This window comes from Odocoileus virginianus, chromosome 18, assembly GCF_023699985.2.
Source record: "Odocoileus virginianus isolate 20LAN1187 ecotype Illinois chromosome 18, Ovbor_1.2, whole genome shotgun sequence".
NCBI lineage: Eukaryota > Metazoa > Chordata > Mammalia > Artiodactyla > Cervidae > Odocoileus > Odocoileus virginianus.
In genome coordinates, this window is record NC_069691.1 from 40,827,856 (window position 1) to 40,855,576 (window position 27,721).

Sequence of the window (27,721 nt, forward strand, 5' to 3'; positions counted from 1 at the left end):
TTTGTGACAAGATCCTTTGGCTCTGTTAAAAATTGTGAAAGTGGTAGTTTCTCAGTTGGGTCTGACTCTTTGTAACCCCATGGACTATAGTCACCAGGCCCTTCTGTCCATGGGATTTTCCAGGCAAAAATACTAGAGTGGGTAGCCATTCCCTTCTCCAGGGGATCTTCTCCACCCAAAGATCAAATCCAGGTCTCCTACATTGCAGGTGGATTTTTACCAACTGAGCTACCTCTTAAGCTTTCATTAAAACAATGGCAACACCCATCTCAGTATTCGTTGTTCAGTGAAATCAACATACTATTTTTATATTAGGTTTTACTGTTATAAAAATAAGACTATATAGAGAGCTGATTCTGCTCCTTGAAAAGTAACAGCAATTTCATAACTTCTAGTAGATTAAGTATTGTATTGAATATTTTAAGCATCTGCTTTAAAATGCAGCATTAAGGAGGGGCATCTCCCAGGGTCTCGGAGCCCACTCATAACCAACTTCTGACATCATGAGTCCCGAAAGAATTGTATATATATCACACATACATAAGTATGTATGTATGTATCAGGCTTTACAATAAGAGAATGTCAAAATTTTTTAATCTTCAAATTCTTTCATCATCATATTTTCCTTTCTCCTCTCTCCACACCCTTATTTTCCACCCTATTCTTCATGGAGGTAGGGTATCAAGCCCTAGACAGAAGTCCCAGCACCTCCCTGTCTGGTTTAGAATCTTTACTAAGCACTTCCTGTGGGCCAGGCCTGGCACCAAGCCCTAGAGAGGCACATACTTGATTCTAAAACTCCTTGCATGAAGGACAAAATTTATTCAGCACCTAGGAAGTTTCAGGTACTTTACATATATTATCCCATTTAATCTTCACAGCCATCCTCGAGGGTTAATTATGGTTATTCTCATTTTACAGTTGAGAAAAAGAAGGCTCTCAGATGACAGGCAACTTGCTGAAGGCCACCCGGCCTCAACACTGCCTTTTCTGTTATTTTCTCTTACTCTGATTGCCGCTCAGATGACTACTAGAACTATTCTGGTGGCTTCAGAGTAAGTCCCTTGTTGGAACTGGAACTGATCTTCCCACAACTCAAGGATAGCTAGTTGGAAAATTTGGTGCAATAATCTCACACGTCCCAAGGACAGGCCTTCCCCTTGTCTCTGCCTTGGTCATCCCTTCTTACACTCCCACCTCCAAAAACACAGCAGATTAGCGGTGTCATGATGATGAAGGACAAGCTCCTCTTCCACATACAAAATGGGTAAAAGGGCATGTTAATGTCAATTGTACATAAATGTGCAGGTCCGTTGTATCACAATATTGTAAAGTAAACATCCTCCAATTAAAATAAATAAATTAACTTAAAAAAAAAAAAACACTGGTGGATTGCATCAGTGACAATCCCCTGGTTGTGGTATTACACAACAGTTTTACAAAGTGTATGCAGGTAAAATGTATGTAAGACTACTATTAGCATTGCATGTGGATCTGCCATTTTCTCAATAAACTTTCCATTAAAAGTAAAGCTAAAAAAAGTGAGACAGAGCTATGCAATGTACAGTTGTCTCTACTCAGTTCTACAGGGGATTCTGTGATCCCACAGTCCCATAGGCAGCACTCGAACGTGTGGTTCCCCATATGCAGACCCAACCCACCATAGATCTTAAATAATATACCTATTTATTGGGAAAAAAATCTGTCTAAGAGTTTCAGTACAGTTCAAACCCTTGTTGTTCAAGCATCTGTCTGGGACCCAGAAAACCTGGATTTGCCTTCTCCATTGTTCTGGCCTTGAATTTTATTTATTCACTCATGCATTTATTGATCCATTTGTTCAATCAATCAACAAGAATGCACCAAGCACTAACTACACGCTTTCACTATACTAAGCATGTGGTTGAGCAGGTACTGTGAGCAAAGACAAAGTGATCACTGTCCTCATTAACTTATATTCTAGCAAGAAATACAATAAACAATTGACAACATAATGTATTTTAACTCCCGTTGTGCTATGAGCTATAAAAGATACTTGATAGAAGCTACGAGTGTATGCCTACAGAGGGAATCCTATTCTGGCGGAAGTAAAGAGAAAACATCCTATAGGAGGTACTTTTGATCCAAGTTCTGAAGGATGTGTTGGGATTAACTAAGCAGAGAGGAAAAGGAAGAGGAAGGGAAGGCAGCAAAGCTCTGAAGAAAAAAGGACAAGGGCATTCAAGAAACCAAAGGAAGGCTGGCATGGCTTGACTCAGCGTGCGATGGGCTGAGTTAGTTGAAGCTATTGACAGAGACCAAGGCCAAATCACTTAGGGCCAGGATACCTTGCTAACGATGCTGGTCCTTACCTTCCAGGAAACTGACATGATAAAATTCTCCTTTTTTAATCTAACCCCAAAATTATTCTAAAGATAAAGCTTTCTTTCATCATTTCTGTGATGTTATATATATCATATTCACTCCCAGCTCTATGATTCTCTTGCTCACAGTCTTCTAACAAAACAAGACGAATTTCTTGACAAGTACCATAGTTTAGATTCCAAGTATGCTTGTTTCTCAGGAAAACACAATTACAGTATCATTGACCTAGGATTCTAAGATACTAATGGCCATATATAATACTCAATTACTGGTCATTGTGAGCATTAACTTCTGAGTATTTATATGTGCTACAACAGACAAAATGTAAAATATAGAATAAAATGAAACCTAGGCAAAAGTCCACATTGTATTTTCAAGTCATCATTGAGTGCTGTTGTTTAGTCACTAAGTCATGTCCAACTCTTTGCGAACCCATGAAACAAACAGCGCCAGGCTTCCCGTCCTTCACTATTTCCCAGACTTTTATATTCAATTCACTTTTTACATTCTCCAATGTTTTAGTTTCAAAATCAAACTTAAAATTCAATCAGGTAACAGTTAAAAGGGAGCAACTCAGCTAAATAACCTTATTGAAAATATATTTATTCCATGAATTTGAATTAATAAAAAATGCACAAGGATTGATAGGTAGATTGATAGGAGGGAAGCAGCAGTAAAGTATAGGAGGATACCATATAGGGAGGGAAAAAGAATTTTATTCACTTAGCACCCGGAAACACACACACACACACATCAAAATCTCCCCCTCAGTACACTCATACACACACACGAAGATGAACAGTAAACAAGAACATTTCATAGATTTTTGCTCATACATTTATACTCCTTTCAAGGAACACTACTTGACGTTGTAACTCTATGATATGAGGTGATCAAGAACAAGATGCAAATATGCATCTACTAGATTACAGGACCCACGTTACATGAGAGATATATGCATATTCTCAGGTTTGAGGAAATGCATATCCCTCTAAGTTTTAAACCCTACAGACATTATTCTAGCTACAGCAAGTTAACATAACACAGAAATCAGTAATTCTAAAAACCCAGATTATTGTAGCAAAAGGCTAAATACATTTATAGACTGTACATTTATAGATGTATAAATACATCTATAGACTACACTCTCCTGTAGTCTATTTCAGTCTTACTATGTCTTCAAAAATCACAGAAATTGAATGTTCTGCTTCTCCAGACTGCTTCCATTATATGTAGCCACACTTTTACAAAGCTACTACACCATCCTTCCTCCACCTGTACCTTCTCCCATAAAGGAATCACTGCTTAAACAGAAAAGACTGTGGGGTGCCCTGAGGGTATCTGGAAACACCTAGTCCATTTCTACCTTTTCTATCTACCATTTCTGTTTTAGCAAAATAGGCAAAGAGAATAGTGTCATTGGTGTAAGCATTTAATGATGTTATAAATGTAATAACCAAGGCAGCAAAATAGTAGCAAGGGAAGAAATAAAAGAAGGAAAAGACAAACAACAACAATAAAACAGTATGGTAATGTTTCTCAGAGCGTGTATTTTGCAAAACTGGCTGGCCCTTTATCCACTGTATTATATCCTTCATATGCAGGCTTTGGGTAGAATTTACCTGCTACTAGATGGTCAAGCTCTACTGCAGATATTGCATTATAAATGCAGAAGGCACACTCTGCATTTATAATGGCAAAGTATTAGTGGCTACCAACTAAAACTTAAATAGGATTAATGTAACAGAATGGTATAATGGAAAGAATGAGTTCTGGAATGATAAGGTCTATATTCAAATATAATCTCTGCCACTAATTAGTTTTGATCTTGAACAACTTACAAGATCTTCAAGAGGTTTAGTGCCCTCATCTATGAAATAGGAACAAAAATATTGATCTCATAGTGTTAGTAAATCAATAATGCTCTCTGTAGTACAGAGTGATGTTCAATATAAGGTGGCTTTTATTATTGAAAGTGTTATCTTCTGTTATGCTGTTTAAATTGTCTCCATTATGTATGTGCCATCAAGAGATCAAAATTCTTGCCTAGCTTTGAATAATAAAAATTGTCTAGCATTTTCTCTCCTAATGACTTATTGCTTGGACAGAGTCACAAAAAACATAAATATCAGACACTACAGCAATCTTAGATATTACAGTGGTACGAGGACAGGCTGTGAGGGTTCCCTGAGTTCAGTGAGAACCCCAAAAATAATCCTAAAGAAAGGGTAAACAGAATCAGATGAAATTGATCTAAACTTCTAACGTAGCAAATGACCAAAGACATCAGATAATGAACTCCCTCCAGAGTCATGGGCTTTTAAAGCTAGCCATATGACATATGACATGCCATACGTTCAAGCAAAGCAAACCTGGTACTGGCCTACTTTTCACTCCTCTGAGTTAAGAAAAGAGAGCTGAGTTATTAATTAACACAAATTTAAAAGAGAAGCAGACAAATTAACAAATAATGAGTTCATTAACATCAAGGTGAGGAAAGATATAACCTCAGATATGCAGATGACACCACCCTTTTGGCAGAAAGTGAAGAGGAACTAAAGAGCCTCTTGATGGAAGTTAAAGAGGAGAGGGTTAAGTTTGGCTTAAAACTCAACATTCAGAAAACTAAGATCATGGCATCCAGTCCCATCACTTCATGGCAAATAGATGGGGAAACACTGAAAACAGTGAGAGACTTTATTTTCTTGGGTTCCAAAATCACTGCAGATGGTGACTGCAGCCATGAAATTAAAAGACGCTTACTGCTTGGAAGGAAAGTTGTGACCAACCTAGACAGCATATTAAAAAGCAGAGACATTACTTTGCAGACAAAGGTCCGTCTAGTCAAGGCTATAGTTTTTCCAGTAGTCATGTATGGATGTGAGAGTTGGACCATAAAGAAAGCTGAGTGCTGAAGAATTGATGCTTTTGAACTGTGGTGTTGGAGAAGACTCTTGAGAGTCCCTTGGACTGCAAGGAGACCCAATCAGTCCACCCTAAAGGAGATCAGTCCTGGATGTTCTTTGGAAAGTCTGTTGTTGAAGCTGAAACTCCAATACTTTGGCCACCTGATGCGAAGAGCCGACTCATTTGAAAAGACCCTGATGCTGGGTAAGACTGAGGGCAGGAGGAGAAGGGGACAACAGAGGATGAGATGGTTGGATGGCATCACCGACTCAACAGACATGAGTTTGGGTGGGCTCCAGGAGTTGGTGTTGAACAGGGAGGCCTGGTGTGCTGCAGCTCATGGGGTCGCAAAGAGTCGGACATGACTGAGTGACTGAGCTGAACTGAACTGAAGGAAAGACAAAAGAAATTTTGAAACACCAGAGTCCAAGCAATTCTGAGCAAGGCTGCTGATAGCACGGACTCTGTGAATAACATACTCTGGAACTATACAGTACCCAACCCATGTGGCCATGGTACATAGCCCTGGATGTGACTATTCTTAAAGATTTTCAGTACCAAAACACAGGAAGAAAAGAAGAGAGATGAACTTTGAGTAAGGGTTATAATTTCCCTTGTAAATAAACTTTCTATTTATAAAACACCTCATTTCTAATAGCTTTCAGATAGCAATAGTACCCCAAGTATATTTTAAATGATTCTATTTTGAAAACACCACAGGGGGCATAATTTTACAGGAGCACATCTCTTCCTTTGTCACAGATTATCATTAATGACCACTGAAAAGAAAAGGCTCCATGGATAGGAACATGTCTGGCAGGGATTAGGATGCAGGATCCAAGTCCTAGGTATGACAGTCATGGGCAAGAAGCAGATTCCAAACAGGAGGAACATACAAAATTAATAATAAGTACAGACTCAGAACCCAGCTGGAGTTCCCAATGGGAGAAGAGGAAAATTTAAAGCTGAAAGAGCACCAAGACAGAAAAGGAAAATCCTACAGACATGAATACTGGTACTTCCTAGGATTACTGAGAATACTTGGTTCTCTGAACAGCGAGACCTCTGTGTAAGGCAATGCTAGTATGTGTAACAAAAGTGGGTAAACAGATTAATCTCTTTTGGTTTAAACATTCTACCTGTTACTGATGCAAAGAAATAAATCCAAACCTTTTTACTTTCTTCCTTCATTCCTTCCTTCCTAGTTTTCCTCTCCTTTCTCCCTTCTTTCCTCCTCCCCTTCTCTCCCCCTCTCCCCCCCTTTCTCCCTTTTGGTGATCTAGTCTGTGATTCTACTGCTGACACCCTGGGTAAGTGCTATCCAAAGACAAATCTATAGCAGTTCATATTTGCCAGGAAAGAAGATGATATATTTTACATTTTTAAATTATTCTTTCAAGAAATTAAACAGAAAAGAGGAATCCACTAAAATTAACAGGCCCTCCTAGCATAGATATAAAGCTAGAGAAAGTCACATCTCAATTAATAAAAAGTGACACCTACTTAGGATATGTAAATTAAGAACAGCATGAGAGGAATTTGAGCAAAACCTCAATGTGGGCAAAGGAAAATGCCAACTGTAACTAGGAAGTGACAAATAAGGAACCCAGAAAGTGAAATAGGCCCATATTAGCAAAAAGAAAATGAATGGAATAGGAATTTGCAAATGATAAAATGGGAAACAGAATGCCAGGGGCAATCAATTTTCCATTTTCAATGGGAACAAACAAAGAAAATATCACCACCCAGGAATAACAGATCCTGTTTGAGTAAGCCGAGAAATTATTTATCTAAAGAAATATTCCGTGGAGTGAAAAAGTTAACCAGAAAATCTTCAATATAGAGTGGAAGAACTATGTCCACACACCACTCCAGTCAGTCTTCCCATGAAGACCTGAGGATGCAGAGGAGACAGCCTGGAGCCTCTGCAGAGCAGCCTGAAGCCGCCAGTCACATCCAGCAAGTCTGCAGTGTCCCTCACGCCACCATCTGCATTTTGTAACTCCCTAAGTACCAGCAAAGTCCCTAAGTACCAAAGTAGATCTGGAGTTGAGTTTCCAACTCAACTGAGCAATAAGGGAAATTTACCAGAACAACAGTGGAGACCTTCTTTTTGGTTTGTTTCTCCTCTGGCCTGGGCACTTAGAACAGGGCTTCACACAATAAACCCTCAATAAATGTCTGTTTCAATCACCAGCCCATGTTGGATGCATGAGACAAGTGCTCACGGCTGGTGCACTGGGAAGACCCAGAGGGATGGGATGGGGAGGCAGGCGGGAGTGGGGATCGGGATGGGGAACACGTGTAAACCCATGGCTGATTCATGTCAATGTATGGCAAAAACCACTACAATATTGTAAAGTAATTAGCCTCCAACTAATAAAAATAAATGAAAATAATAATAATAAATGTCTGTTTCATTTATGTTGAGCGAGTAAATTAAATATCCCTGGAGTCTCTCTGTTGCAATTTGAAATATTTCTTCATGTTCTGGTCTTGCAAAGTCCCTGATAACAACAGAGAACAGTGGTTTGTGATTTTATACAAGGCAGCAAAAACCACCACAATATTATAATTATCCTCCAATTAAAACAAAAGAATAAATTAAAAAAATTTAAGACTGTACCTTGGTTTTCACTTTCACTGCATCCCTATTTCTCTTTGTTTCTACTGCCTAAAATGTAACACTTTAGAAGCACTTCATTTAATATTTAAATGACATTTAACATCTCGAGTGCTTTTTATCTTTAGAGCATCTTGAAAAGAAAGTTAATTTAATAAGATTACAGGGAATGAACATGCTCCTAAGCTCATCTAAAGCACTGCAATGTGAATAATGGCAGAGAAAGAAATTGGACAACTACATAGCTTCATGTGTAAATATCTGCTTACATGTGTGCTCCGCAGTGTAAAGCTCTCTGACAGGGCCAAATTTTCAGAGGGCAGGCTCAATGGTCCATTTCCCTTTTGTGTTGAATCAACTGAAGGACTTCCTCAACCTAAGAGAAATTAGCTAACTGCATTTGCAATGGGCTAACTGTTCATAATAAGTAAAGGAGACACAGATCTATGTTCTAAAAAATATTTTTATGAAGACTCTTGGGGAGTTTCACTTCATATAGTTTCAAGGCTATGCTAAAAGTTTTGGTTAATGTCTTCACTGAAGCTGCCAAATAGATGTATCTTAAAACACATTAAATTCAAGCTCTGCAGGTTTGATCCCTGGGTCGGGAAGATCCCCTGGAGAAGGCAATGGCAATCCACTCCAGTATTCTTGCCTTGAGATTTCCAAGGACAGAGGAGCCTGGCAGGCTACAGTCCATGGGGTCTCAAAGACTGAGACATGACTGAGTGACTTTCACTTTATTTCATGCAGGGGGCAGGGAAGGAGAAAATGCAGGGCAGGATGATTCTGTTTACAAGCATCACTATTCAGGTGATGACTAAAGCCGAGACAATCTAAGAATATATATGTCTCTCTGGGATGGGTCAAGCAGTTGAATTAATTACCCATTATCTTCAACCACACTCATTTACGTTTTAAATACTTTTATATAACTTGAATTTATCTAGTTACTTCTTCCATTTTGGTTTTGTTTTCTTTCAGAGATTGATAAGCTTGACTAAATTACCTTATATGCAAGCCAAAATAAGTACTCCCAAAAGTAAGAAATCATTGTCATAAAGTTTACTACATGTGTAAAAATCCAAATAACAATATAACACCTACCATTTTTTTTGCATATGTTATCAGTCCTTGCTGTGTCAGAAACCAACCCAAATCACAGTGGTTTAAAATAATAACCACTTTTTTTTTTAATAAAAAGTTTAATAGCTTCTGTAGGGTCAGCTGAGAAATCACACTGATCTGAGCCCAGCTGAGCGGATTTCATTTGGGTTCATTCACACATGGTAAATGGGCAAGGGACTGACTGGTTTATGACAGGCTCTACTCCAGGCATATTCTGGTGGTGGTGAAGGAAATTTAAGAGAGAGAAATGAGCATGCTAAGCCTTTGAATCTTAGGTCAGAAGTGGCACCCTTTAGAATAGCGCTGTATGGCACAAAAGTTCAAGGTGTGTGTGTGGAGGGGGGAGGTGTGTGGAATAGAATCTACTGTTTGATGGGAAGAACTGCAATGTCACACTGGAAAAATAAAAAATCGGAGCAATTTCCACAGCCTACCAAATGTGTTTATTACATTCCAGGCACTCTTGTTTGCACATTACATAGTTAAAATGCATGATTTCAATTATACTCAAAATAACCCCATGATATGGGGAAGAGGAAATTAATGCTTAAAGAAGTGAAATAATAACCTGCCAAGATCACACAGCTAACTTCCATAAAAATTTAGAAGAAAAATCAATTTATTATTTGCAAAGGGTTTTTATATAATCTCTCATTTTAATTTGGACATGGTGGTGTGTAAAGCCGAGAGTATTCTTATTTTACAAATAATGCCTTGAAAGACAGAAGGAAAAGGTAAAATTTTAGTCTTTCCACTTGAGACCAAAACACATGCCTCACCATCTTGCTGCTTCATGACCTCGAAGTAAACAATGATTTGTAGCGCTTCCAAATACCATAGAATCAAAGTAAATCCCCAAAAATGCATTCAAAAATGGGCTACACATATTGCCACATCTCAGAAGTAGCTATTTTTGCTGAAACTAATCCAAAAAAATCCATTAAATGTGAAAAGTCTTAATGCCAAATGTCATCTGGCATCTGGGTACTATTTATAAAACAAACAAGGTGTCTGTTCATTTTCATTAGCCCAAACTAAACTTTCCTAGCATGCCAATCACTTTTTTTTTTACCTCCTCTGTATACAACCAAGTTTTACCAATGTTTCCACTTGACCTTGAAATTGTTATTTCTCATTTTCCTCATTCATAAAATGAGAAACTTGAACTATTAGGTTTTCAGAACCCTTATTTTTGGAGTGTTTCAGACTATGGGTAACCGAAGGGGGCTTCCCAGGTGGTGCAGTGTAAAGAATCTGCCTGAAAATATAGGAGACACAGGTTCTACCCGTGGCTCAGGAAGATCTGGAGTAGGAAATGACAACCCACTACAGTATTCTCACCTGAAAAACCCCATGGACAGAGGAGACCGGTGGGCTACAGTCAGTGGGGTCGCAAAGAGTCAGATGTGACTGAGCATGTACACACATAGGTAACAGAGACGCATGAAAATTAAGATATTAATTCTTAATATTTATAACAATTCAATTTCAATTATTTTTGAGCTATGTAAATCTGTGTCAGTGTTTTCTCCAAATCACTAAACAATGATGCTTTAATTTATATCACAAAAATAATAAAAGCAAAGGCTATGGAATTTCCATTTTATTAGTTTAAAGGTTCCACAAAGGGACAGTGAGGTGGTTATGGTCACATGAAGTGAAGTGAAGTGAAATCGCTCAGTTGTGTTCAACTCTTTGCGACACCATGGACTGTAGCCTACCAGGCTCCTCCGTCCACGGAATTTTCCAGGCAAGAGTACTGGAGTGGGTTGCCATTTCCTTCTCCAGGGGATCTTCCCAACACAGGGATCGAACCAGGGTCTCCAGCATTGTAGGCAGAGGCTTTACTGCCTGAGCCACCAGGGAAGTCCCAATATGGTCACATATTTAGAACCAAAACTAAAAATACCTGGAAATTTAATCACACCTCCGTCTTTGCCAAAACAAAATCTACAACTAATACACAACATGAGGTAAAAAAAACCTGGCTAAATGGGAAATTCAAAGAACTCCTGCTCTTCTGATGGATAACTAACCATCAGGATAATACTTCTAAGATGACTGAATACAACTGCATCGACACTAAAATATTTCCTGATTGGTATGGTTAACATTTAATTTCAAGGATATCTTAGTATAGGGAATGAGAGAAAAGTAAAAGTAAACTCATATGCTGAAGTATACTAAGTTCAGTTTAGTTCAGTCACTCAGTCGTGTCTGACTCTTTGCAACCCCGTTGATTGCAGCACACCAGGCTTCCCTGTCCATTGCCAATTCCTGGAGCTTGCTCAAACTCACGTCCCTCGAGTCAGTGATGCCATCCAACCATCTCATCCTCTGTCGTCTCCTTCTCCTTTCACCTTCAATCTTTCCCAGCATCAGGATCTTTTCCAAGTGAGTTAGTTCTTCACACCAGGTGGCCAAAGTATTGGAGTTTCAGCTACATCATCAGTCCTTCCAATGAATATTTAGGACTGATTTCCTTTAGGATGGAATGGTTGGATCTCCTTGCAGTCCAAGAGACTCTCAGAGTCTTCTCCACCACCACAGTTCAAAAGCATCAATTCTTCAGTGCTCAGCTTTCTATATGGTCCAACTCTCACATCCATACACGACTACAGGAAAAACCATAGCTTTGACTAGACTGACCTTTGTCTGCAAAGTAATATCTCTGCTTTTTAGTATGCTGTCCAGGTTGGTCACAGATTTTCTTCCAAGGAACAAGCGTCTTTTAATTTCATGGCTGCAGTCACCATCTGTAGTGATTTTGGAGCCCAAGAAAATAAAGTTGGCCACTGTTTCCACTGTTCCCCATCTATTTGCCATAGTGATGGGACCAGATGCCATGATCTTAGTTTTTTGAATGTTGAGTTTTAAGCCAGCTTTTTCACTCTCCTCTTTCCTACTAACTCTTCTTTCATACTAACCCATACTAACTAAAGGCATGGGTTTTAGAAATATTAAGTTTGTATCCTGGCTCCACCACTTTCTGGGCAATGCCAATTTTTTCATTTATCATATGGGGCTGCTAACAATGCCAACTGAATATAGCTATTTTGAGAATTAAATGGGGTAAGCTGGCACACAGCACAACATTTAGCAATAAGAAAAACAATAAAATTGCATATTACTATGGATGACAATGATAATAGAACTGCACTTGGCAATTTTAAAGGATTTTTACATTGACTCCCTCCTTTTACTTTTACATACGCATAGAAATTTCAATTATAGGCAGACAAATCACCATATCTCCCCAGGAGTTTCAATGAGGTTAAGTTCCTTGCAGGAACTCACAAAGCTAGCAAAAGAAGCAGAGCTAAAATACTGAACTAAGGTCTTCTGCGTCCAGGTCCAGTATGCTTCCTGCTATACCAGTCTCATCATATACTGTTCTTCCACAATCAATCCACTTGCATAAAGCATTATGAATAGGTCAATTGGATTTTCAATTACGTCTTTAAAAATGAATATATAAGCATGTTTCACTCTACTAGAGAACTGAGCAAAGACAATTATAAATCAAATTCTCATAAAGAGAATCCTCTTTTCCCATTGCATCTCAGTAAAGAACACAATTCAGCTTAACATCTATTGATAAGTAAAGTCATAATCTAGCATCTTACATTTTCATAGTGCTTTAACCTCTAATAGTACTATGTGGAGTCAAATATCTGGATTGTACACTCTGTTATTAATCCTTTTAATCCAATTTTCACCTAGTTCATAGAAATATCTAAAGTGAAAGTCACTCAGTCATGTCTGGCTCTTTGTGACCCCAGGGACCATAAAGTCTATGGAATTCTCCTGGCCAGAATACTGGAGTAGATGGCCATTCCCTTCTCCAGGGGATCTCCACAACCCATAAAGCCCCAAATTAAAAATATGATAAAACTTAGCTGCTCTTCCTTAGTGCCTGCCAACACTAATGTAATAAAAGAAACAGGTTCAAATTATAGCTTTGCATCTTATCATTGAGTGCTACAACTGGAAAATAAATCACATCTATTTCTATGGAAATAGAAAATTTGATAAATATATATATTTGAATCATATCAACTGTGTAAATACAGTATTCCATATATAACATCGTCTGAAAACAGGAAGTATACATTCCAATTTTTTAGAAGAAATTCAACTTCATTAGCTTTACTGTGACTGTGGTAATTTTAGACTGCATTAAAATTAAATCTTTAAAAATCTTTTTCTTTGTTAAAGAGCAGTCAGTGTTGAATCATAATCTGCTGGTTGTTACCACAAGCAACAGATTAAAAAGTCATCAGACAGATGGCCAAGTTAACTAGAATAAAGTGCACAAAATATATGATTATAATAATTAAGCATATTTTAATTGCTAGTAATTACTGTAAATTACTGGAAAAAAGCTAATTATAACAAAATTTGAGTAAACTGGCTTATTTTTACTTATTTCTAGTCGATGGCCTTGCAGTAAAATGGATCTCAAAATATTTGTGAGGGTCAAAAAAAGTTAACATAAATTTTAAAGTAGTGTAAAACAGCTAATGTCATATTTTTTTTTTACTTATCCCCCATGGTTTTCTGAAATTGACTTTTTCTTAGTTGATAGGATTAAAGTAAGTAGGAAGTACTGCTAGATAAATTAACATTAAAAATACCAAGATAATAACTAAGTTTATACTAACTGCATACACTCCAAGCACATCAGGAAAACCAAGATTGGAGTAGGACAAGCAACAAGCACACTATACCCTGAAAAACTGTGTTTAAAAAACTTCTATTTGCCTTTGTTTAAAATTTGCATATTAATATTTTCATATTAATTATGGAAAAGTTTAATAATCTTGAAATTAAAACAGCTGTTCAAACAATAAAAATATGCGCTCCTTTGTTGACATGGCAGTCTCTAATTTTAATAATTTTATACTTTTCTAAGTGTGTATAGGAATAAAGTTATTTTCCAGTGTTTATTATAGAGTTTTATTAGTCTTAGAGGGGCAGAGCAATTAAGTGCAAGTTAACACCAAAAAGTAGAAGTGTATGTGGTTTCTAAAATGGAGGTTAGGTAATATTTACTGAGTGCCAACTTGGAACAATTTGGTAATGAAAAAGAAAGATTCTAAATGATTACAAACATCAAAAACAAAAACTTTTAGTCCACAGTGAGAAACAGGGAAATACCACACTACCATTTGCCACCATTACAAACATTCAAATTCCACTGACTCACAATTTCAGAGTCAACAAGAGTCCAAGTATCTGATAAAATTTAAGCAAGACCATCAATAAACAAGTAGAAACAATATATACAATATTAATATTGTTCTAAAAATGATGCTACCCTGGTAGCTCAGAAGGTAAAGGATCTGCCTGCAATGGAGGAGATCTGGGTTTGATCCCTGGGTCAGGAAGATCCCCTGAAGAAGGGCATGGCAACCCCCACTCCAGTATTCTTGCCTGGAAAATCACATGGACAGAAGAGCCTGGTGGGCCACAGTCCGTGGGGTCACACAGAGTCGGACACAATTGAGTGACTAACACTCTCACTCTGAAAATAAATGTATTCAGTATGTTAGATGCATTTTAATGCATTATCACTATGATTTTGGTATATGTGAGAAAAAATAGAAAGCAATCTGTGTACCTTAAGAAAGTGAACGTGAAAGTGGTTCAGTCCTGTCTGGCTCTTTGTGACCCCATGGACTATACATCCATGGAATTCTCCAGGTCAGAATACCAGAGTGGGTAGCCTTCTCCAGGGGATCTTCCCAACCCAGGGTTCAAAGTCAGGTCTCCCGCATTACAGGCAGATTCTTTACCAACTCAGCTAAAGCCTGTGTAGCTTAAGAAGGACTAATATTATTCATACTATTCAAATGTATGTTATTTATACATTTCATTTTCAAATAAGTTATTGATAAAAGGGAACTTGACCTGTAACTTCAATACTTCTTATTCAATTTTAGCTATAACATACACACACAAAGATGCTTTTTATTGTGACAGGCTTTTTGTTGTTTTGTTTTGGTAGCAATGATTTTAAATAACCCTCCCTGCTCACCTTCAACTTGTTTTGTTGATCCCATTGCAAATTATCATTATTACTCTCACTGTTTTCCATCTAGCAGGTCATCTTCAGGGTCTCAAAACTGCTTAAAATGCTAAGATCACAAAACATTCTGGGGCTGCTTCACTGCCTAATTTCTCTATGTTGCGAATACCGTAGTCAAGATAACCAGACTCAGAAGCCAGTAAGATAATATAATTATAATGAATGTTCCACTAGTGGCACAGATAGTAAAGCATCTGTCTGCAATGCAGGAGAATCAGGTTCGATCCTTGGGCTGGAAAGATCCCCTGGAGAAGGAAATGGCAGCCCACTCCAGTATTTTTGCCTGGAAAATCCCATGGACAGCGGAGCCTGGTAGGCTACCATCCATGTGGTCGCAAAGAGTCGGACACGACTGAGCAACTTCACTTTCACTTTTCAACATTTTTAAAGCACTTATTCGATGTCAGACACTTGCTGAGGTTCCATGGATATAGAGACAGGTAAGATTAAAAAATAGGAACAAATAATGAAAATTATGTTGTAAATAATCTTTCTTATGAACACTATCACATTTTCTGCAGACTTTTCCAAACATTCTTACTATTGAGTTGATCTTTAAGTTGAGACTTATGTTACTATTTCCAGCTAAGTTGATTCTCCCACTAGAGTTGAAACAGCATTAATGTAAAAAAAAAAAAAAAAAACTCAGTGGTGTCTGTTAGGTAGGGAATTGATCACTTTTCTTTCATTAATTACCAATATACTAACTGTGATGAAGTTACCTGCTCTCTCTAACCTCATCCCAACTAAAGGATCAATGTTATATATTGCACCAGCAGCATTTATATTAAGGTTGTCAAGTGTATTTATAATATGAATTCTGCTATGGGTTCAGTTTAATGACTTGAAATAGCTAGCCTATCATATTTGCATCTAATTAATCAATGATTTTAGGGCTGGTTCTATAGTTTCTAAAAATCCTACAATTTATGAAGGAAAATTTGAAGATAGTAAGAAAAAATTGTGCATCATTCTAAAAGTGTTCTGCAAAAAGAAACCTTTTAGAAAGCTTAAAAACTGCATTTGTATTCTTCACTCATCTTTTTAAAATAATCTCCATGATTAAAATGGAGATTCACTTCTACAGAAGTAACATAGGTCCCCAAATATAGCAGAATATAGAAAAAAAAATGGATCTTTTTATATAAAAAGAAAAATATTTTTTCTAATGAAATATTATTAAAATATTTTCTCAAGTTGTGGGAGGAAGAATAACTTGCTGATGATATAACACCTCATAAATGTCTTCTTTGCTCTGAATATTACAGAGATACAAATTGTTAACTTGTCTCCATTCAGCCAAGCAAAGGGAAACTATTTCTATGTGACACTTTGATCTTCTGCACCTCACAGGTTTCCTTTCTACAAACCCCAGAAGGTCATGGGCTTTAAGAGACTCCTATCTGGCTGCAGTCAGAGCACTGGTCTCTGGCTCTGCAGTCTGTTCATTCAAGGAAGGATGCTGGCCACAGTGATGCGTGAGGACTGAGACCCAGCCCATGCTCTCCTTGCTAAACTGTGCCCTGCGGCAGGGCAGACAGGGCCTAGAGACCCTGAGAGGAAGGTACACCTCTTTGTCACTTTCTTCCCAGAGAAAATCACTTTTGCCATTTACCTGTCAAGAGGGAGTATCTTTTAGTCATTCCCACAGGGCATCCTCTATGTTAACAAAACCTTGCCTTTTTATATAGTATATAAATTGGAATCATCAGACTTCTTCTATCCCCACATGCATGTGTACATATGAGCTTAGTCCCTCAGCTGTATCCAACTCTTTGTGATCCCATGGACTACAGCCCACCAGGCTCCTCTGTCCATGGGATTCTCCACACAAGAATGCTGGTGGGTTGCCATTGGCGATCTTCCCAACCCAGAGATCAACTCTGGTCTCTTGCATTGCAGGCATATTCTTTACCATCTGAGCACCAGGGAAGCCCTTTGCCTACATGTTTTACATCTAAATACACCAAGATCTCTCTCTCTCTTGTCCATTTACCACTGCTTTTGTTTAGGACTTTGAATTCTCTGACCTCAAATACACCTGAATAGTCTTTCCTCCAGGTTCTCAGAACCTAGTTCATCTCCCAACTGCCTGCTGATTTGTGGCTTCAAATCTCTTCTACTCTAACCCCTTTCAGTCCCCTCACCCTGAGTGGGAAAGAGAATGTGCCAGAGCCTCTCCAAGCTTCATGATCATCCTCCTGTTTCCCCACTGCCTGGCACCCTCTGCTCCTTCCCTTCTTTTCTGCCAAGCTTGTCAATTTTCAAATCTCAGCCCAAACATCACCTCGCTATCAAAGTCTTTCCTGCCACCCTTGTCACAGACCAGAGGCCACTCTTCTGTCATTCTGTCACACCTTATACATGCCCCTTCTGTATGCGGGCACATACAACTGACCACATGGACCTGTGATGTCCGACCACCGCATCTGTTGCATTGAGATATGTGAGGCAAGAAACTCTTAATACTTTTATAATCCCAATACCGAGACAGATAAGGACAATGAATAAATTATAACTTGGGAAAATACAGAAGAATTATGGGACTGAAAAAATAATTAACCATCATCTAACTGAACCTTCAATGACACATGAAAAATTACTCTTTTCTACTACTCCCAAAGATTGCTCAAATCCAGGAAGTCTGGCTGATCAGCAAAAACCCAAACACTTACAAACTGCCAAATGTAGGGTCACAGTTACATGCCACCAAAATTGGTGTCCAAGATGCTTTCAACATTATTTTAAAATAACACTTTTCTAATTCCAAATATTAAAGTATTTAGAAAGTATGCAAAAGATCAAATAATTAAATAAAAAACAGCTGAAATAACATTATCCAGATATAACTATGATGAATGTTTTATTATATAATCTTCTAGTCTTTCTTTTCTATCAAGACAATGATATTTAAAATGTGTATCTATATATGTACATCTATATCAGGTTATTGAATGGGCTAGATTCAGTGGAAAGTAAAGAAAGAAACACTGTTCTGCCTTCACTGCCTTTTCAAACTCACTATATTTTACTTCTCCTTTCTGTCCTTGAAAAATATCTCAGGCTAATCTCAAAGCTCTCTGGTTGGTCGAGGTATGAATAAGGAGTCTAATTGTTATGTACAAACCTTCCTTGGAAATTCAGTGAAAACTGCTTCCTACCCCCTGCTTCACTCCTGTCTCAGGCCTGGAAATCCCTCGGGGCTGGGGAGAGGGAGGGAGCTGAGCGGAAGGATCCATCTTTACTGCTTTCTCTACCTTACTCTCCCACTTTTCCATTGCCACTAACGGTGTTGTCTGCGGTCTCTCCTAAGTTGCAAAGGTAGGCAGGGAGCCAAAAGGAAAGGATGCAAAGGTTCCATTCAATGAAGGCATGGCAGATGCCCCAAGGTTGGCTCTTTCTTTCCAGAGGAGCCTCTGTGGGCCTCTCAGGTCTCCTCCCCTCCACAGGCCCACCTGATTGTGCTGAGGACCTTCCCTGCAGTGCTCACTAGGATGGGCCGTGACCTCAGGGTTATGCTTATGTACCACCCCTCCCACTGCCACGTCGGCACATGCTGGGGACCCTCTCGCCGGCACTAGCTCCTCCGAGGTACCCACTGCCCTCTGTAGTCCACAGAGCCAGGACCTACTCCCCATCTTCAAAGGACGAAGTGCAAGCTACTTTCAGTGCAGCTTCCCCCCGCTCTGCTAGGGCAGACAGCTTCAGCCAGACTTCGGTCTTAGACTTCATGGAAAGATCGACCCCGGGGACTGTAGCCTACCAGGTTCCTCCGTCCATGGGTTTCTCCAGGCAAGAATACTGGAGTGGGTTGCCATTTCCTTCTCTAGGGGATCTTCCCGACCCAGGGATCGAACCCGGGTCTTCCGCATTGGAGGCAGACGCTTTAACCTCTGAGCCACCAGGGAACCCAATCAGGCAATACTCTCTATACTTTCTAAACTCCGAGGAGCGAAGGTCAAATATTTCTGACACTAACATTCCCATACCAAATTGCTCTGATCCCAAGGTAGCAAGAAGTCCCTGAGTGGTTTTGCAACACAGAAATTAGGATGGGGGTATCTTCTCTGAAACTTCAACTCTCTCCTGAGCAATTCTGTATGCTCTTCACCCAGATTTCCTCCAAGGTAACGTCTTATGACAGTTTCACATTATCATTACCAGGATATTAACACTGCCATGATCCACTACTAGCATTTAAATACCCCCCAGTATCACTTGTACTTATTTGTGAGTGTGTGTATATAGAGTCACACAATTATATACCATATGTAAGTTCATGTGTCCACCACTAATATCCACACACAGAACAGCTCCAACACATCAGAGAATCCTTGTGTTACCTTTTATAACCATACTGACCTCCAGCCCCATCCTTCAAACCCGGCAATCACTAATCTGTTTTCCAATTCTATTTTTTTTTTTTTTCATTTCAAAAATAATCTACAAATGAAGGTATACAGTATGCAACCTTTTGGAATCAGTGGCTTTTATCCAGCATAATTCTCTGGAGATTCATACAAACTGTTACAACAGCAGATCATTCCATTTCTGCATTGTATTCCATGGTATGGATAACACAGTCTGTTTAATTTGTTACCTATTGAAGAATACCTGATTATTTTCAGTTTGGCACTATCATGGATAAATTGGTGTACTGGTTTTCTGGAATATACATTGTCATTTCCCTGAGATAAATGCCTAAGAATGAAATTTCTGGGTGGTATATTAAAGCCATGTTTAGTTTTATAAGAAAATGTGAAACTGTCTTCCAGAGTATCTGACCTAGGCTATATTCCTGTCAGTAAAATATGAGTGATCCAATCTCTCTGACTCCTTGCTAACATTTCATGTTATTTATACAGTCTGATAGTTGTATACCAATATTTCATTGAGTTTTAAATTGTGATATCCCTCTTGTGGCTCAGCTGGTAAAGAATCCACATGCAATGTAGGAGACCTGGATTCAATCCCTGGGTTGGGAAGATTCCCTGGAGAAGGGAAAGGCTACCCACTCCAGTATTCTGGCCTAGAGAATTCCATGGACTGTATAGTCCATGAGGTCACAAAGAGTCAGACAGGACCGAGACACTTTCACTTTCACGGCCAATGATGTTAAACATCTTTTCATACGAACTTTTGCCATCTGTATAAATTTGGTGGATTGTCTCTTCATATCTTTTGCTCATTTTCTAAATGGGTTGTTTGTGTTTTTACCACAGAGTTTTGAGAGTTCTTTATATATTCCAAATATGAGTCCTTCATTAAATATACAACTTGTCAATATTTCCTGAATCTGTAACTTGCATTTTCATCTTCTTCACTTGCAGAGCAAAAGACTTTAATATTGATGAGGTCCAATTTATGCATTTTTATTTTATGGATCATATTTTTCGAGTTAGGTCTAAAAACTCTTTGCCCCACCATAAAACTGAAGTTTTTTCCCCTATGTTTTTCTCAAAAAGGTATATAGTTTTATGTTTTACATTTAAGTCAACAGTTTATTTTGACTGAATTTTCATATGAGATGTTAGCTTTACTTCCGGAGAAGGCAATGGCAACCCACTCCATTACTCTCACCTGGAAACTCCCAAGGACCGAGGAGCCTGGTGGGCTGCAGTCCATGGGGTCACTAGGAGTCGGACACAACTGAGCGACTTCACTTTCACTTTTCACTTTCACGCATTGGAGAAGGAAATGGCAACCCACTCCAGTGTTCCTGCCTGGAGATTCCCAGGGAAGGGGGAGCCTGGTGGGCTGCTGTCTATGGGGTCACACAGAGTCGGACCCGACTGAAGCGACTTAGCAGCAGTGGCAGCAGCTTATTTCAAGGTTCATATTTTAGCTACGAATATCCAATTGTCCCAGCACATATATAATTTTTAACACATTATTCAGAGTTTGTATTAAGTGACCACACTTGGACTCAGTCAAAACAAAACAAAAAAAATAATGTAGGTCAAAGAAGACCACATTAATTAGATTGTTACCAAAACAACTCTACTTGTAGCAACCATACCACATAGACTTGAATAACTTAGGAGGTTAGGAGAAACCACATCAATCAAAGTTTTCTTTATAGAAAAATATAACAACCTTTGAAATTAATGTCAGAATTATTTAACTAATTAGTAAATATTAATCTTTACTTAAAAACTATTTAGAAAATTTTGAATTAATGATTAGACAAAGATTTATAAAGTTTCAAATGAAAAAACAGTTTGTTCCTATTAAATCTCAATTACTATCAAAACAGCTAAACCTGATTTGGATAGTCTGTACGGTATGGTACTAAATATACCAAGATTTAGTCACAGATGGCAAATATTCATGAGCACATCTATTGCTTTGCAGATTTTGGTCATAAAAATATAAATTGAGCATTTTCTGAAGCTATACATATGCTTAACAATAATTTAGACTCAGGTAACTCTAATACCCTAAGGAATCATTGGATGTAATAAGTTAATTCTTCTGCATCTAGCATAGTACTAGTTGCTCAACATCCTTGGAAGAATTTAGAAGCTGAAGTCATTCAAATAATTTCCATGAGCTCCAGTTTAGATGAGAAAACTCAGTTTAAAATAGACTGGAGAAAAATATTGATACTTTACAACTTTAGAATACATTGTGATTCAATTTATTTTGTCTTTAATGTTCCTGACCCTGTTCCCCAAAACTGCTTTGAGCTATCAAATTATATTAGCTCTTTGGAACTTTCACAGCATCGTGTAACAAACTCCTTCCAATCAGGAAAATGTTGTCTAGCATTCAATTTATACATGCTTTTTATCCACAAAACTTCCAATTTTCATAAAGGACTTGATTTTCTGTCTTTCCCTAGTTCTTGGGTGTGTGTGTGTGCTCAGTCATGCCCAACTCTTTGCAACCCTATGGACTGTAGCCCACCAGGCTCCTCTGTCCATGGGATTCACCAGACAAGAACACTGGAGCGGGTTGCCAAGCCTTCCTGCAGAGGACCTTCCCAACCCAGGGATCAAACCTGCTTCTCCTCTAGCTCCTGCATTGCAGGCAGATTCTTTGCCACTGAGCTACTGGGGAAGCCCTCCCTAGTTCCTAGAATATACTTAGTTGACTAATAAAAAACATTCTTTTATAGTTCTTATATATAATTCAGTATCCACAAGATTATAAAATATTTTAATTTATTATAGACTAAAGAAATATTCCTATTACTTTCTCTAATATCACCATCTTATCCATTATATCTAATATATCCATTCATTATATTTAACCTATGCAACTTTTTGTTTGAGGCTTTTTGAAGATACAAGATGCTCACACTAACAAATAAAAAGTCATGGTTTCTTTTTATTACTTTCCAAATTTATTGCTATGATGGAAGAGTGTCCTAAATTCTACCACTATGTTGACAGAAGACTGAACACATGCTTATGTGCTAGTACTGAGGCATGCAAAAGATATCTATAATGCCTTGCCCTCAAGAAGCCCATGGTCTAATCTGGGATAAAAGATTCACCTAAAGTAACTAAAAAAACAATACAAAGGCTATAAAAGTGCATACAGATAATTTGAGGGCTAAGTCATAGTATGCACACAATTTTCTGGATGAAAGGAAAAAACATTTAGTTTTCTGGGTTGGGGTAGAGAGGAATCTGAAAGATATCACAAGTAAGAAAATACCTGAGGGCCAACTGCAGTCATGAAATTAAAAGATGCTTGCTCTTTGGAAAAAAAAAAAAACTATGACAAACCAAGACAGCATATTAAAACTCAGAGACATTACTTTGCCTACAAACATCTGTATAGTCAAGGCTATGGTTTCTCCAGTAGTCATGTATGGATGAAAAAAATTGAACCATAAAGAAGGCTGAGCACTGAAGAACTGATGCTTTTGTACTGTGGTGTTGAAGGAGACTCTTGAGAATCTCTTGGACAGCAAGGAGATCAAACCAGTCAATCCTAAAGGAAATCAACCCTGAATATTCCTTGGAAGGACTCATGCTGAAGCTGAAGCTCCAATACTTTGGCCACCTGATGTGAAGAACTATTGGAAAAGATCCCAAAGCTGGGGAAGATTTAAGGGAGGAGGATAAAGGGGATGACAGAGGACAAGATGGTTGGATGGCATCACCAATTCAATGGACATGAGTTTGAGCAAGCTCTGGGAGATGGTGAAGGACAGGAAAGCCTGACATGCTGCAGTCCATGGGGTCGCAGAGAGTTGGACACGACTGAGCGACTGAACAACAACCGATGTGTTCACCCGACATCACCATGCAACCTTCCTCACAATTATTCATTGTCATTCCCTGTTGAGTAACTCAATCTTCCACCAATTACCGAGTTGTGAAGCATATTCAGTGGTAATTTGCAATACAAATGCTTATCTACCCACCCTCCTTCTTTCCGTTCATTTTCCTCCAAATCCATCTGAGCTCACTTTAAGCTGTTTTGATGGATGCCCCAAAAGCTTAGGCTGCAAACTGAAGTGATGGAATTTTACAAGGCCACCAGATGGTGGCAGTGTCCAGTTCTAACACTGAATCCTCTGTACATAAAAATATATCATACTCTACAAACATTGAAAAGAAACATCTGGTACTCAGAAATACACTGCTTAAATTGATGCATTCTCTAGAAAACAGTAACTTAAAATTGTATCATTATCAGTCGTATACATGTGTATGTGTACCTGCTCAGTCTCCTCTTTGCGACCCCACGGACTGTAGCCCACCAGGCTCCTCTGTCCATGGGATTCTCCAAGCAAGAATACTCGAGCAGGTTGCCATTTCCTCCTCCAAGGGATCCTCCCAACCCAGGGATCAAACCCGAGTCCCCTGCAGATGCTTTGCCACTGAGCCATCGGGGAAGCCCATAATTACCAGCCGTACAATAACCCAGTCTGAGCTAGAGTAGGAAAATGTTACTTTCTTAAACTGCTCAGATTGACCAACTGTTAATCATTCTTCATCCCCAAATACAGGAGGTAACAGTCTCAAAATACTTTCTATTAAAATTTCTACTTCTGTTCATCCATTTGACTCACATCTTTAAAATGTGATAATGTACTTGTCACATGAACAACTGTGAATCAGACAATAAAAATAATAATAATAGATAAAATAACAATACTCACAGAGTTTCTTAGACACTAGGATGACTGTTTGTTTGAGGTCTGTTTGCTAACCAAAATATTTTAATGTTCCAATTCAGGGTAACAAACTGCAGCACCTTTCATGGTTTCCTTAAATTTAAAACTTCATAGTGAACAGTGGGTAATGTGATTAACATATTATATGCATGATGCTTTTGTAGAGTTTCACTGTCTTTCTCTTCTCAAACCCTAGAGTGCTGCATACTATTTACCACAAATGTAATCAGTCTAAAAGACTGATTCACTAACTGTTTCAGCCAAGCAATCTTTTAGAATAAATGTGCAGGGACTGATAGCATCAGTTTTAGTAAAAAGTTCTCTTAAAATAACAATAATAAATATATTTTGCTTAATTCTCTTCAGTAAATTCCACTTAGCAATGCTTGCAGAAACACAAAATAGCTTTAATAAGGGTAAGTGAATTTACACTATTTATGTATAGCATAATATTGATTTTAACAAAAAAATAGTAACTCACCACAGCTTCCCAAAAGTCATTTTGAGATTTCTTCAGAGAGCCTATGACTGCATTTGTAGGCAAATGTATTTTTAACTCAATTTATGAATGACTTATAAAATACTGAATGGAATACACTATGCTCTAATAATTTTCTGGAATATTTGTTGTTTAGTCACTAAGTCAGGTCCCATTCTTTTGCAACCCTATGGACTGTTGCCCATCAGGATCCTCTGGCCATGGGATTCTCCAGGCTAGAATACTGGAGTGATGGCCATTTCCTTCTCCAGGGGATCTTCCCAACCTAGGGATCAAATCTGCGTCTCCTGCATTTGAAAGCAGATTCTTTACCACTGAGCCACCTGGGGAGCCCCTTCTGGAATATACCCTACAACAATGGTTTTAGAGACCTTTTTTAAATTAAATGAGACATTTTCTGTGTGCACGTCAGTTAATGGAAGTGCTCAGTTGTCTACGTAGAACTTACAAAGAAACTAAAAATCAGTTTCATGAGCCAACATCTCTTGAAGTTTACATGGTCAAAAAGGTTGGAAACTAGGTAGAAGAAATTTCTTTTTCAGTTGTTGATACGCTGTAAATCCCACCACCAGCTCCTCACCTCAAACCTTGATGAAGTTGTAAGGAAACATTTTCAAAAACTTGAACTGAATACATTGATGTTTGAGGGACATAACAGTTAATGTCTGATTTGAATCTTAGAATATGCTGTTCTGAAACCATTCTTGTAGGGTACGTTCCAGAGCACAGTTTGTGTCACTGAATATTTTGAAGCCATGCATTATTGTTGTTGTTTAGTCTCTAAGCATGTCTGACTCTTTGCAACCTCATGGACTGCAGCACACCAGACTCCCCCGTCCACCACGGTCTCCCAGAGTTTGCTCAAACTCAAGTTCGTTGAGTCGGTGATGCTATCTAACCTCTCATCCTCTGCCGCCCCCTTCTCCTTTGGCCTTCAATATTTCCCAGCATCAGGGTCTTTATGAATGAGTTGGCTCTTTGCAGCAGGTGGCTATAGATTGAATTAATAAGTGATAAGTTAAGATCCTGAAGCAGAGAGAGATACTGGCTACACTTTCCCTGGGAGAGGCAAGATGGTGTTAATGTTTCCAGAACACTGGAGCTGTTAAAAGACGTTTTAAATCCTGCCCAAGAAGAATGCAAAGAGGGATGATGTAGTCTCAATGGAGGGCATGAATATGTAGGAACCAATAGAGAAATATAATGCAGCCATGCAGAGGAAATCCATTTCCTGGGTCATAGCAAATGGAGCTAAACAGTTCCAATAGGCACCTCTATGAAAGCCACATGTCTTTCTGTTTAGACAGGTTAAGTTACACTGTGGTAAGAAACATCCCCATGGTTTTAGTAGCTTAAAACCACAAAGATTAGTTTCTTGTTCATGAAACATGGTACTGTATCAGTGGTGGACAGAGGCTGGCTCTTCTTATTGAAGCAGCCAATGATTCAAGCTGGGGGAACAGTACCACCTCTATGTTAGTGACTGCAGAGTCAGAAGGAAAAGAAAGATCTCTGGAGGTTCTCACACCAGCTCAGCCTATGAGTGACACTTGTCACTTCTGCTCATCATGTCTTGTTCAGAACTGGCATGTGGCCTTGCCCAATCACATGAAAGTGAGAAAGTCCAGTCCTACCTGGTGCTCAGGAGGCACAGAAAGCTCAGATGAGTGATGCTAGTGTCTACCAGGCCATCGCAAGCGTGAACAAAGCATCCACCAAGTCCAGAGAAAGTTCATCCAAGGTTACATTCATGTCAGGCAAGTCAGACCTCACCTTACCTCTTCTACTCTTCTGAGATACATCCCTAGAGGAGCCAGAGACAGCCTACTTGAATAGGGCAAAAAGCATGGGAGTCAACTTGAAGAAACACAGGAGAGGCTGCCCAACTCCCATTTATTCTCCCTGGCAAGAGGCCAGCATCAAACTGGCCAGGCTAAGGTAAGGGGAAACTTCATTACTAAATGAATTTAGGACTTAGTAAATGAACAGAATATAACAGAAATGAGACTATTCAAGTTATTAGATGTAGTCACAGAACATTTTTTTTCTATAGGACCACCCAGGTGACCCAGTGGTAAAGAATCCTCCACCAAGGCAGGAGACACAGGACAAGGAGGTTTGATCCCTGGGTCGGGAAGATCCCCTGGAGGAGGAAATAGCAACCCACTCCAGTACTCTTGCCTGGAAAATCTATGGGCAAAGGAGCTTGGCAGGCTACAATTTACAGGGTCACAAAAGAGTTGGACACAACTTACTGACTGAGCACAATGCTTATTTTCTAACAATATGTAAATAAGATATGAAACCTATCTGAGATATTCTTTACGAGCAGGAAAAGGATTAGCCCCACCAAACAGGTATGAATGGAGACTAGTAAAGAAAAAGGAGATAAACACTTGCTTAAATAAGAAACACACACATGAAAAAGAAAAAATGTTTGTGCTGGATGGATACAGCTTTTGTGAACAGTGAAGTTAGAAAGAAAGTGAAAAACACTACCAAGTGAATCCAAATAAAAACAAAGCTATCAAAATACTTTTTGAAAATCAGAGGGAAAACATCATATATAACTAAGAGAATCTGAGAAACATTAAGATAAAAAGCTATTACAGAAATGGAAGAAAAATTAGAAATTAGGCTAAACTACCCTAGAGTTTTTCCCAGATACATGAAACCAACATCAAAGATAAAAATGCTGTGAGAATATGACTTAAGTCAAAAACACCTAGGAAAACACTCCATCAGAGCAAAATGAATGGCAGAAAATCTGATTAGACTCTAACACAGGCCAAATAGAAATGCTGGGCAGAGACAAAAAACGTAATTATTTCCAACAAACTAGATTTAGGCATAGAGTGATAACCTCTTATACTATCAGAACATGTATAAAGTGGATCTCCCGGATACAAACTACCATTGAATCAGTAAATATTTGCTATTTGAATTTCTGTCAGTGATCTAGAAGGCATCACA

General features: G+C 38.5%; 1 protein-coding gene and 1 non-coding gene across 7 annotated transcripts in view; both read right to left on the minus strand.

The window, feature by feature from the left end:
• Positions 1 to 27,721, minus strand: part of LINGO2 (leucine rich repeat and Ig domain containing 2) — a 1,346,710-nt gene that overhangs the window by 1,304,170 nt on the left and 14,819 nt on the right. The gene's annotated exons all lie outside the window — the stretch shown is intronic.
• On the minus strand, positions 18,950 to 19,021 carry TRNAW-CCA (transfer RNA tryptophan (anticodon CCA)). Its single transcript has one exon. It is a non-coding gene; the product is annotated as a tRNA-Trp (tRNA).